The following is an 11611-nucleotide window of genomic DNA, read 5'->3' on the forward strand; positions in this document are numbered from 1 at the left end:
ATCCGTTTCAAAATTTACAGCAACTAGAGGTGTCACATAAGAAAAACTCGAATCGGGGTCCATCCACACATAGACATCAAAATAGAAAGCATGGAGCATACCAGTGACAACATTGAGAGAGTCCTCCTACTCCTGATGAGGTGGTATAGCATAGAAATGATTCTAGCGCTGACTGCCAGTAGTACTAGATGAAGCACCCTGAGGAGAAACTGGACGGGCTGCGGGAGGCGGGGCACTGGTAGCCTGACTCTGGGGAAGGGTATCACGACTCCGCTATCTAGCATACAAGCAGTCTCTAAGTATGTGGCCTAACTTACCACAACCAAAATAGCCCCGCTTCCCCATATAACACTCCCTAAAATGGTCTTTACCACACTTAGCACACAAAGGAGGATGAGGCCAGTTACTTATACTATTCTGAGAACTAGAAGGTACTAACCTATTCTCGAGCTCCTGCTTTCCTCAATATACGGGAGCACTAGTTGAGAAAGGTGCAGGTATAAATGGATGTCTCTGAAATCGAGGGTGACTCCCTTCAGAGAATCTAGTCTGACCAAACCCCTGTTGCTCCGATCTAACTCTCTTAATCCCTCTTACCCTTTCTCTTTCCTTTATCTTGTCTGACTCAATCTTTTGGGCGTGAATCATTAACCTAGAAAGATTAATCTCCCTGTTGATCATAGCAGATCTACATTCTTTCACCACATAACTCGACACCCCAGTTAGAAACTTGCTCAGACTAGTCCTTGAGTCAGCCATCATATTAGGAGCATACTTTGATATCTGATTAAACTTAAGACAATACTCCTTAACCGACATGGAGCCTTGTCTCAAATTCGTAAACTCCTCTATCTTAGCTTCCCGTAACTCAAGAGGAAAGAATCTATCCAAGAAAGAATCTTGGAATAATTACTAAGTCACCGGAGTGGTATCTTACTCTCTACCCTTATTCCACATCTGCACCCAGTCATAGGCAACATCCTTCAATCGATAAGAAGCCAGCTTTACACTTTCTTCCTTGGTCACGTGCATAATCTGTGTTATTTTCTTCATTTTATCAACATACATCTATGGGTCCTCACCTGCTCTCGACCCATGAAACTTTGGTAGATTCATCCGCATAAAGTGATAAATTCATGCTGCTACCAAATTATTTTCCTGTGAAGGTAGAGCGTTGGCCTGATTATTGGCGGTAACTGCCTGGGCTAGCATCTGAAAAGCTACCCAAAATTCAGCATGGGATACCATCTCATGTAACGAATCAACGGCTTGAAGTTGGTTGTTATTTCCGCGAGCTCGACGTGGAGGCATTTTCTGTCATAAGAACACACGAATTAACAATACAAGGAAACAGTTGTAAGCATGATAGACTCTTGTAGAAAGAAAGAAATGACTTTTCCTATAATGCCCCACAGCGTCTTGATCATAGGTGTGGCGCGCTACACACCGATGCTCAAGACTCAACGTAATGCGGCTTGTCAGACTCCCTAGGACTCTTCACAACTTAGGCTCTGATACCAAGTTTGTAACGCCCTGAAATATTATCCTAAGACATCACACAGTGCCCAAGGCTACACGTAGCCACAAGCTAACCATTTAAGCCAAAACACTACCCTTGGGTTCCAACACAACAACATACATGCTATGCTATGGATATATATATATATAAGTACATATCATATCATATCGTACATGGCAAGGAATATCGTTAGACTGTACATATATAGAATGTCTATACACAAACCAACCCAACAATACACTAGTCTGACATAGCCTCTATACAGTAAAATCAACAAGCCATAAGGACAAACCCCCAAATGACTCAACAGACCAAAGGGATCACAAAACAACAGCACCAAAACTAGCAACTTGGTCCTCAAATCATGAGGACTCACCACTGAAGGAATGTAAATGCGGCACTCGAATATCACTATCGCAGTTGTGGCTGAGTACCTAAACCTACATCATGGTAAGAATGTAGCCCATAGAGAAATATGTGGGTCAACACAAGATACGTACTGAGTATGTGGGGGCGCATGCAAAATATAAATAATAGCATAAATTTCATAAAAATGTACATACAGACCATAATGACACACCTGGCTTGAGTGACATTGAATCATGCAACTCATAACATCTTCGATAGGAAATGTAGGAGAAAAACCTTATAAATTATTATAGATCATCATAGGCAACTTGACTTACCACGTCAAAACTTGGAGTGACTCGGTATTTTAATAAACATGAATCTTATGGATAGGGGAGTTTCCTATAACTAACAACTCCACGTGAGCTACGTGGAATACCAATATTTAAAACCCCCATTGGCGGGAGCGTCATACTCTTTGCCAGGGAGTACGACCTCAAAACTACAATAATCATAATTGGGCTCTCAGGCCAATAATATTATCATCAAACAACCCTACGGTAGCACATAGGTTTGGGGAAATACCAAATTTCCTTGTCGGTGCTAAGTAATACTCCCCGACAAGCTCAGAACACATTAGAAAATCCACCACAACATCACAAGGGTCTATCATAAAGACCAAATCAAATCTCTTTCTCATTTTTCAAATCATATCAATTTGTGGATTCCTAACTCAATATATTTTAGCTTAAAACATTTTAATCTTCCTCAACATCAACAAGGTATCATTGCATTAAACCATAACCGACTCGACATTTGGACAAGGATATAAAGACTCAATACATAATATTTTCAACAATTTAACTCATCAAAACCATTCAAAAAATACCAAGACTCATTGCAACTTCAATATCAATATTTCTCAATTTGCCATCCAACTCTCATTTAAAGATACTTGAGACATCAACCCATAGTAAGGATATAGAATTTCCAATATCAATTATAAATTTATAATAAGGAAATAGTGGAATGATAGTATAAATCAAGGCTTAACAAATTAAATCATCATACTCTTATAAACAAATACTTTTTAGACATAATTCAATCTCAACATCATACACATATCGGATGATATAATCTCATAGCTCATGGACAATAATATAAGATATAAAGCTATATTTCCAATTTATGGTAAAACATGTAAAATATCATGTCAATGTAATTCAATAAAATACCGGGCACAAGATCGAAAGGATAATCTTGTTCAAAGCCCCACATACCTCAAAATGGAAGATGAATATGAACTTCCAACTCCGGAACTTTATTCACGAAAATAAAGTGTGCTTCTCGAAGCCCTTAACATGATCAACTCGAATCTCAAATCAATTTAAAATTTCTACAGTTCAACCAATAGACATAGAAGGATGAAATTTGGAGTAGTAGGGTTGGGGTTTGAGCCTTAGGAAATTTTGGAGAAAAATGAGCTATTAAATGCTCTTAATGGACTTAAATACATGGTTTACCCGAATGGATTGGAGTGCGAATGACCAAAATACCCTTAAAAATAAAAAAATGTGAAATCTATTATCTGGTGGACTGTTTTGATTGGCTGAAGTAGATTGACCATAACATTTTGCTCCGATGGCCAAATTGGATGAAACTAATTTCATTGGAAAGAGAACTATTAGAGTTTTCTGTTGATATGTAGTAGCTCACCCATATCATTATGTACAAGGAGTTATGATCGTTTGAAGTTGAACCTAAATTTTGCCTGGCCTCAGTACTTTTTTCCTGCACATTTATTGTTCACCACTATTCACGATTAGATCAAAATGATCAAAACTCATCGCTCGAGTGTCCGTTTTGGATGATACACATATTGTTGGAAATATTATTTGATGCTATACGCGATGATGGGTCACATATCCAGAAATTCCACACAAAAAAATTATTAATCACGATAAAGAACAGAATTCAACATATTTTCATCCCAGATCTTAACGAAAAATTTTTCCGGGGCATCACAATGTCTCATTTATTTATACAAAACTTGGTAGTGTGAATGAATGTTGAGTGCAAATGAGAGGTAAGATCACCACTCATCAGGGGTTTTGTTTGTTCATGGATGAATATTATTTCTTATGGTTTAATTATGGTTTTCCTTATTTAATTATGGTTTTGAACATGTGGTGAATAGGTATGGTAATTGAACATTATAATGGTAAATGTATTTAAACTTGTGACTTTTTAAGTGGTTATAACCCCAACATTGTTTTGTAAAACTCATTAGTAGTTATGAGAAAGGTGGGAATTTGAACCAGGGGTACAATAGAATACCAAAGTGTATGGTTTGACTATTTCTTTAAACTAATGCATGAAAGAAAAAGGTTAAATAATTAAGCTAGTTCTGAAAACCTTATAGGGTATGAAGGAATCTCCCAAGTGGTTTCAATAATAGAATCTGTGGGGTACAAATGACCCCCTAAGTGTTGGCTAGTGACATTGCTTGCAAGCTATAGTCGGTATGACAATACAACTTTATAGTTCCTTAATAATTGACTCCTGGAATCGGTAGTTTTGTTATGTGCTAAAGTTTTTAATTAAGCAATAATGGGGGTTGTTATAGCAAGCCATATAGGTGTGGGTCCAAAGAACGGACACTGGAAACTCGTGATTACCATCAGGAGGTTTGGTCTTGATGACCTTTCTGTATGGTTCACACTATTAATATGATTGTATCTTGGCTTGACATGGGGTCAGGGCATTTTTTTATTCTTCTTTGATACCTCCATTTTATGCAGTTAACACACACTGGGGCACTTTTAGCAAGGGAGTTGAACCCATATAGCCCGTGGATAGATTTTATGATGACTAATCTACACAATTAAGGTTAAGATTTTAAATGCATGCTAAACCTTCTTCCCTATCCCAGCATGATATATATATATATATATATGTAATTGCATATGGTTATTTGATTTTGTTTTGAATGATGATATTATTTATATTTATCCTTGAGTTACATGCTATTGTCACTCCGCTAACCATCTTTGGGGGTTGTATCTCCATGAGATGTAGGAACCAGCCATATTACCATTCCTCCAGCTTAATGACTTGGATTCGAGGATAACTTTTAGTTAGATTAAAGTGGTAAGATTCCATACTCTGAAAGACCCTAATTCATGCTATAGAATTTTTTTTAGTATTGTTATTTTCTTTTGCTTTGGTTTTGGCAATGGTCAGGGGCATGTACCAATTGAATATTCTTTGATTCTGGTTAAAGGCATTGCCAGACTATTTATAGACATAGGTGGTATCGGTATTAGTATTAGTATTGGTATTGGTATTAGCATTGGATTGGTATTGGTTAGATATTTAGTTGTGGCTATTTTTTTATGGTTATAAAATTACTTTATTATCCTTAGGTTATTATTGTTTTATTTTTTATATGTTTGAAATACATCTGACATGAGGTGTAGAGTGGTTAACGGTGGGTATTGGGGGTGGTCTCTGATCCTTTTTGGACTTGAGCTACCCGACACGACTAAGCCCTAGTTCGAGTCTTGTCAGATTGGTATTAGAGCCGTAGGCTCATGGTCCATTGGGAGTCCACAAAACCGTATCGAGTAGAGTCTCTTTTAAGGATGTGTAGCGTGCCATACTCATAAGGGAGAGGCTACAAGCCATTCTTGTGTTTTGTTTTCAGGCTGCAGAGTCTAAGGTCCCAAAATCTTCTCTATTTCCAATTTATTCACTTTTTAGATCATGCCTCCCAGACGATTTAAAGTTCACAGAAACTCATCTATACCACCCGAGGACAATATTTATGGGATATGTCCTACTTATGAGGTCTAGACTCAATCTAGGGGTCCAGTTCTTGAAGTTTCCCCAATCCCCTCTAGTCCTTCTAGAGATCCTTAGTCTGATATGAAAAATTTTGAGTTCCATATTTGTCTATTGATATGTTGGCACAATTGGTAACTTCTTTGGCCAAGCTTGGTGCTTCTATTATTCATCTTCTAAGGTTACAAGGGTTGGCCAATTTATAAGGCTGAACCCTTCAACCTTTACTGGAGTTAATGTTGAGGAGGATCCTCAAATTTTATTTAATGAGATGGAAAATATCTTATGTGTTATGCATGCCACTAATATAGAGACGTAGAGTTTGCTACCTACCAGCTGAAAGATATGGCCTATTAGTGGTACGAGGAATGAGACCAGTTGAGGGGTGACAATGCTTAGTCAACCCTATGGGATGATTTTTCTAATGCTTTCTTGGACCTATCCTTTTCTCAAGAGTTGAGGGTGCTAAAGGTGGAAAATTTTGTTAAACTGAAGCAAGGCAAGACGTTTGTCAAGGAGTATGCCTTGAAGTTTCACCATTTGTCTTAGTATACTCCAGAGTTGGTTTCTAGAATAAGGGCTAGAATGAGTATGAGCACTTTTGGGTTATCCCGGGACTTGATTTTAGATAGTAAGGTTTCCTTGTTGAACAAGGACATGGACATCTCCAGATTGGTGGTGTACATGCAACAGGTTGAGAAAGAGAAAAAATAGGTGAAGATAGAGGAGAGATAGGCCAAGAAGTTTAGATTTTCTGAGTAGGGTAGTGGTCAACAGTAGAAAGGATGGGATAGTGGAAAGTGGTCTACAAAATATGAGGTGATTCTAGGTCTTACTCGATGACTAGTGCTCCCTACCTAAATCTGTTGAATGAAACATATTTTCATGGTGGTGACAGTTATAAGGCACAGGGTGTCTAATCTCAGGCTAACGGGGCCTAATTAGCTCAATCCTATCCTCCCTAAAAATTTTATGGTCATTTGTATCGAGGTTACTGTGATAAAGAAAAGAACAAGTGCTTCAAATATGGTCAGCTAGGCATATGCTTAGAAACTGTCTAGTGGCTAGTGTTACTTCTAAGCAAAAAAGGTTTTGGTTGCATCTTTACCAGCTCCGACACCAAAGGGTACACCAACTGGCTTTGATACTGTTCAAAACCAACTCTATGCTTTCACTACCTATCAGGAGTCTGAAACATCACCCGATGCCTTTACTGGTATATTGAAACTCTTTTCCCATTATTTGTACTGTTTACTTGATTCGGGGTCCACTCTTTCATATGTGACCCTATTTGTAGATGTGTAATTTAGTTTTGGTCCGGAGTGTATTTTGAACCTTTTTTTGTTTTAACTCCTGTGGGTGACTCTATGGTGGCTAGAAGAGTATAGGGGTTGTGTGGTATCTCTGAGTTGTTAGGAGACTTTAGTGGATCTATTTGAATTAGACATGGTAGATTTTGGTGTCATATTGGGAATGGATATGTTGCACTCAAGCTATGATTCTTTAGACTGTCAGACCCATAAGGTCATTTTTAAATTCTCAAATGAGCTAGTTATCGAGTGGGAGGGAGGTTACCTAGATCCTAAGGGGAGGTTAATATTATATCTTAGAGCGCAAAGATTAATTTCCAAGGGGTGTCTCTATTATCTGGTTCGAGTTAAATATTCTAACTCGGAGGGTCCTTCTTTACATTCAGTCCCGATGGTGAATGAATTACCTAAGGTCTTCCCTGATGACCTTTTTGGTGTCTCTCTGGATAGGGATATTGATTTTGAGATTGATCTTATTTCGTACACTCATTCTATTTCTATTCCCCCGTATCAAATGGCTCTGACTGACTTAAGGGAGCTTAAGATGCAACTAAAGGATCTTTTATATAAGGTTTTCATCCTTCCTAGTATGTCTCCATGGTGCACCAGTGTTATTCAAGCTTAAGAAGGATGGTTCCTTTCGAATATGTATTGGTTACCAATAACTGAATTAGGTGACAATAAAGAATAAGTGCCCACTCCAAAGGATAGATATTTTGCTTGATCAGCTTCAGGGTGGTAAGTTTTTCTCCAAGATTGATCTTCGGTCTAGGTATCATCAACTAAGGATTAGGCATATGGATATTCCTAAGACTGCTTTTCGTACCCGATATGGGCATTTTGAGTTTCTAGTTATGTGTTTTGCATAGACCAATGCCCCAACGATATTCATGGACTTGATGAATAGAGTCTTTCAGCAGTTTTTGGATCTGTTTTTCATTAGGTTCACAAACAATATTCTGGTGTACTCAAAGAGTGAGGTGGATCATGCCGATCACCTTTACATTGTATTGCAGACCTGAAAGGATCAATATTTATAGGCCAAATTTTTGAAATAAGAATTCTAGTTAAATGCTATCACTTTTTTAGGCTATATCATTTCTAGTGAAGGGATCATGGTGGATTTACAGAAAATCGTAGTGGTTAAGAAGTAGCCTAGACCTATGACTTTAATTGATATTCGAAGCTTCTTGGGTTTAGCTGGATACTATAGGAGGTTTGTTGATTGTTTTTCGACTATAGTTGCCCCGTTGACTAAGTTAACTTAAAAGAAGATAAAGTTATTATGGTTTGGTGCTTTTGAGGGTAGTTTTGAGAAGCTAAAGGATAAGCTGACTTCGGCACCAGTCTTGACTTTGCCTGAAGGCACGTATGATTTTGTCAGCTATTTTTATGCATCCAGTGTAGGGCTTGGTTGCATTTTGATGCATCATGGCAAGGTGATAGCTTATGCCTCTAGATAATTGAAGGTGCATGAGAAAAATTATCTGACTTATGTCTTGGAGCTATTGGTTATAGTGTTCTCATTAAAAATCTGGTGTCACTATTGTATTGAGTGCAAGTAGATATTTTTTCAAATCATAAGAGCCTACAATATGTGTTTACCTAGAAAGAGCTTAACCTCAGGCAAAGGGGATGGCTTGAGCTTCTCAAGGATTATGACATGTGTCTTCACTACCATACAAGTAAAGCTAATGTGGTTGTTGATGCTTTTAGCAAGTTATCCACGTGGAGTCTAGCTCATGTGGATTAGGGAAAGTGAGAATTGGTGAAAGATGTTCACCATTTGGCTAACCTTGGATTCTATCTCTTGGACTTTGAGGATAGTGGTGTGTTTTTTCAGGAGGTAGCAAAGTCATCCCTAGGTGCTGAGGTGAAAGAGAAGCAAGTGTTAGATCCAATCTTGATGAGGATCAAGGGTGATGTAGGTAGGTAAAAAGTAATGGATTTTGAGGTTAGTGGTGATAGTACCTTGTGGTAACAAGGGTGATTGTGCTTTCCAGATGTGGATGGATTGCGAGAGAAGATCTTGGCTGAGGCAGATAAGTCGCGCTATGCTCTTCATCTTGGCTCAATAAAAATATATCATGACCTTATGGAGATATATTAGTGGAACAATATGAAATAGGATGTGGCTATTTTTATGTCTAAGTTTATGGTCTGCCAATAAGTTAAAGTTGAGCACTTAAGGCTCGGAGGGTTATATCAAGAAATTGAGTTGCTTGTGTGGAAGTGGGAATTGATCAAAATGGATTTTGTTATCGACCTTTCCCGGTCTTGTAATCGGTTCAATTTAATCAGCATCCTCATAGATAGGGTGACTAAGTCTGCTCACATTTTTCCAGCGAGGACTAATTTTTTAATAGAGGACTATGCAAGGTTGTACCTCCAAGATATGGTGAAGTTTCTTGGGGTACTTATTTCTATTATCTCAGATTGTGGTATGCAGTTTTCATCACACTTTTGGTGATTGTTTCATAAAGGTTTGGGGACCAAGTTGAGTCTTAGTACTACTTTTCACCTGTAGTTGGATGACCAAGCAGAAAGAACTATTCAGACATTGGAAGATATGCTTCGAGCTTGCGTTATTGACTATAGTGGTAGTTGGGTAAGCATTTGCCTCTTATAGAGTTTGCATATAATAATAGAAATCACTCTATCATTAGGATGGCTCCGTTTGAGGCCTTGTATGGTAGGAGGTGTAGGTCTCCTGTTGGGTTGTTTGAGGTTGGTAAGGCAGAGATATTTGGTTCGAATTTGGCTAACCAAGCTATAGAGAAGGTGAAGGTGATACGGGATAGGCTTAAAGCTGCCAAAAGTCATAAGAAGTCCTATGCAGATGTGAGGCATAGGATATTAGAGTTTGAGGATGGGTATAGGGTGTTGTTAAAGGTTTCTACCATAAAGGAAGTGATGCAGTTTGGGAAGAAAGGGAAGCTTAGTTCCCAGAATGTCGGTCCGTACTTATTTTTTAGAAGGGTTGGCAATGTTGCCTATGAGTTAGATTTACCTTCTAGTTTGAGCTCCATCCACCCGGTGTTCCATGTTTTAATGTTAAGGAAGTGTATGGCTGATCTATTGCTAATTGTGCATATCAAGGATATTAGTATTTTGGATTCCCTGTCTTATGAGGAGGTCCTTTTAAAATCTTGGATTGACAGGTTTGTTCATTGCGGACCAAGGATGTAGCTTAGGTAAATATTCTATGGAGGAACCACAAGGTGGAAGAGGCTATATAGGAAGCTGAAAAAGACTTAAAGTCCAAGTATCCATTCCTATTTCCCATTCTAGATAATCATGCTTGAGGTATGTGTTGTTCTTAACATCTTTGTTTTATTTCCTTGTTAAAGGTAGATTGTGAATTCCTTGGTAAATTATTTTCTGTCTTAAAGGTAAAAGTATAGATATTTGTGGGTTTAATCATGCTATTCTTTGCCTTATCCCATTATTTGGGGACGAATGATCAAAGTGGGGAAGAATTAAAAACCCTGGATTTTGGCCCTTGAAAAACTCTTGAGCCTTAAGCTCTCTGCCCTATTGACGACTCATCATGCGAGTCATAAGTTGTAGATACAGTTCAGGTGACCCTAGTCATTAGATGTCCAATAGGTAGTGGTTTAGTTTTTTTTCATGATAATAACTTGGTGGTATGAGTCATTAGAGGTGGTGGTGAGTCGTTAAGACGATCCTTAATCAAATCAGTAACTTGGTGGCTTGGATTGGCTGTGAGTATGATTGGCTTGTTAAAAGCTGTGAGGATAGTTTACGAGAGGTAGGGTTGAGTCGTATGTTGTCCAGTTTCCAATCCCTTGGGTTTAGTCTTGGATACGACTAGACCATACGAGTCGTATGGTTAGGTCACGAGTAAGATCATGAAGTCATATGGTAGACAATGTATGGGTGTCCAACTCACCGTTTTGGTGATGAACTCAAGGGTATGGGTCATATGTTGTCATGATTCAAAGGGTCAACTCATAACAACTGTGATCTTTTTGTAGCTTTTAAGTTGGGGGAATTCTGGACATTTCCCACTTTAATTCCCTTTGATACCATGACTTAAAACATCCTTTGGGACTTTATTAACACATTTTTGCCAGTAAAACACTCTCAAATTCTCTCTCAAACGCTTTGTTCAAGCAAAATCTAGGGTTTTATCAAGCTAATCAATTAATGCTTTCAAGGGTGATTTTTCTTCATGCTTCTTGGTGTCTAAGGCATGTTACTCCTCCCTCGTTGTTGTTTTGATCAAGGCATATTTTTTAATGTATGGTTTTTATGGTATTGTTATGGTTTTGAAATAAAGGTTAGGTTTTGGTTGTTCACGGATGAATATTGTTTCTCATGGTTTAATTATGGTTTTCCTTGTTTTAATTATAGTTTGAACATGTGGTTGCATGGGTATGGTTGTTTACATAATAATGGTAAATTGCTTTGAACTTGTGACTCTTTAAGTTGTTATAACCCCAACCATGTTTTGTAAAACTAGTTAGTAGTTATGATAAATGTGGGAATCTGAACTAGGGGTATAATGGATTCCCCAAAGTGTTTGGTTTGACTATTTCTTGAAACTAATGGATGGAAAAAATGGCTA

This window comes from Capsicum annuum, chromosome 7 (genome assembly GCF_002878395.1).
Source record: "Capsicum annuum cultivar UCD-10X-F1 chromosome 7, UCD10Xv1.1, whole genome shotgun sequence".
Classification (NCBI taxonomy): domain Eukaryota; kingdom Viridiplantae; phylum Streptophyta; class Magnoliopsida; order Solanales; family Solanaceae; genus Capsicum; species Capsicum annuum.